Source organism: Bacillus rossius, unplaced genomic scaffold (assembly GCF_032445375.1).
Source record: "Bacillus rossius redtenbacheri isolate Brsri unplaced genomic scaffold, Brsri_v3 Brsri_v3_scf644, whole genome shotgun sequence".
Lineage (NCBI taxonomy): Eukaryota > Metazoa > Arthropoda > Insecta > Phasmatodea > Bacillidae > Bacillus > Bacillus rossius.
The window spans coordinates 25001-27868 of record NW_026962859.1 but is presented as its reverse complement, the minus strand read 5'-3'; positions in this window follow the sequence as shown (position 1 = coordinate 27868).

The window sequence follows — 2868 nt, the reverse complement described above, 5'->3', positions numbered from 1 at the left end:
AACCTAAACCTAACCTAACCTAATATTGCCTGAGAGGGGAAATTTTTTTAAATAATTAAATACAATGACCTTACCTAACCTAAACTTACCTAATCTAACCTAACCTAATATTGCCTGAGAGGGGAATTTTTTTTAAATAATCAAAATACAATGACCTAACCTAACCTAACTTAACCTAACCTTGCCTAAAAGTAAAAAAAAAATTAAAAAATTATTAAATACAATGACCTGAACCTAACCTAACCTAACCTAACCTAACCTAACCTAACCTAACCTAACCTAACCTAACCCTAACCTAACCTAACCTAACCTAACCTAACCTAACCTAACCTAACCTTACCTAACCTAACCTAACCTAACCTAACCTTGCCTGAGAGTAAAAAAAATTTAAAAATTATTAAATACAATGACCTGACCTAACCTAACCTACCTAACCTAACCTAACCTAACCTAACCTAACCTAACCTAATCTAACCTAACCTAACCTAACCTAACCTAACCTAACCTAACCTAACCTAACCTAACCTAACCTAACCTAACCTAACCTAACCTAACCTAACCTAACCTAACCTAACCTAACCTTACCTAACCTAACCTAACCTAACCTAACCTTGCCTGAGAGTAAAAAAAATTTAAAAATTATTAAATACAATGACTTGACCTAACCTAACCTAACCTAACCTAACCTAACCTAACCTAACCTAACCTAACCTAATATTGCCTGAGAGGGGAAATTTTTTTAAATAATTAAATACAATGACCTTACCTAACCTACACTAACCTAACCTAACCTAATATTGCCTGAGAGGGGAATTTTTTTAAATAATCAAATACAATGACCTAACCTAACCTAACTTAACCTAACCTTGCCTAAAAGTAAAAAAAAATTTAAAAATTATTAAATACAATGACCTGACCTAACCTAACCTAACCTAACCTAACCTAACCTAACCTAACCTAACCTAATATTGCCTGAGAGGGGAAATTTTTTAAATAATTAAATACAATGACCTTACCTAACCTAACCTAACCTAACCTAACCTAACCTAACATAACCTAACCTACCTACCCTAACCTAACCTAACCTAACCTAACCTAACCTAACCTAACCTAACCTAACCTAACCTAACCTAACCTAACCTAACCTAACCTAACCTAACCTAACCTAACCTAACCTAACCTAACCTAACCTAACCTAACCTAACCTAAACTAACCTAACCTAACCTAACCTAACCTAACCTAACCTAACCTAACCTAACTTAACCTAACCTAACCTAACCTAACCTAACCTAACCTAACCTAACCTAACCTAACCTAACCTAACCTAACCTAACCTAACCTAACCTAACCTAACCTAACCTAACCTAACCTAACCTAACCTAACCTAACCTAACCTAACCTAACCTAACCTAACCTAAATATTGCCTGAGAGGGGAATTTTTTTTAAATAATCAAATACAATGACCTAACCTTACCTAACTTAACCTAACCTTGCTAAAAGTAAAAAAAATTTAAAAATTATTAAATACAATGACCTGACCTAACCTAACCTAACCTAACCTAACCTAACCTAACCTAACCTACCTAATATTGCCTGAGAGGGGAAATTTTTTTAAATAATTAAATACAATGACCTTACCTAACCTAACCTAACCTAACCTAACCTAACCTAACATAACCTAACCTAACCTAACCTAACCTAACCTAACCTAACCTAACCTAACCTAACCTAACCTAACCTAACCTAACTAACCTAACCTAACCTAACCTAACCTAACCTAACCTAACCTAACCTAACCTAACCTAACCTAACCTAACCTAACCTAACCTAACCTAACCTAACCTAACCTAACCTAACCTAACCTTACCTAACCTAACCTAACCTAACCTAACCTTGCCTGAGAGTAAAAAAAATTTAAAAATTATTAAATACAATGACCTGACCTAACCTAACCTAACCTAACCTAACCTAACCTAACCTTACCTAACCTAACCTAACCTAACCTAACCTTGCTGAGAGTAAAAAAATTTAAAAATTATTAAATACAATGACCTGACCTAACCTAACCTAACCTAACCTAACCTAACCTAACCTAACCTAACCTAACCTAATCTAACCTAACCTAACCTAACCTAACTAACCTAACCTAACCTAACCTAACCTAACCTAACCTAACCTAACCTAACCTAACCTAACCTAACCTAACCTAACCTAACCTAAACTAACCTAACCTAACCTAACCTAACCTAACCTAACCTAACCTAACCTAACCTAACCTAACCTTACCTAACCTAACTAACCTAACCTAACCTTGCCTGAGAGTAAAAAAAATTTAAAAATTATTAAATACAATGACTTGACCTAACCTAACCTAACCTAACCTAACCTAACCTAACCTAACCTAACCTAACCTAATATTGCCTGAGAGGGGAAATTTTTTTAAATAATTAAATACAATGACCTTACCTAACCTAAACTAACCTAACCTAACACTAATATTGCCTGAGAGGGGAATTTTTTTTTAAATAATCAAATACAATGACCTAACCTAACCTAACTTAACCTAACCTTGCCTAAAAGTAAAAAAAAAATTTAAAAATTATTAAAATACCAATGACCTGACCTAACCTAACCCTAACCTAACGCTAACCTAACCTAACCTACCCTAACCTAATATTGCCTGAGAGGGGAAATTTTTTTAAATAATTAAATACAATGACCTTACCTAACCTACCTAACCTAACCTAACCTAACCTAACATAACCTAACCTAACCTAACCTAACCTAACCTACACCTAACCTAACCTAACCTAACCCTAACCTAACCTAACCTAACCTAACCTAACCTAACCTAACCTAACCTAAC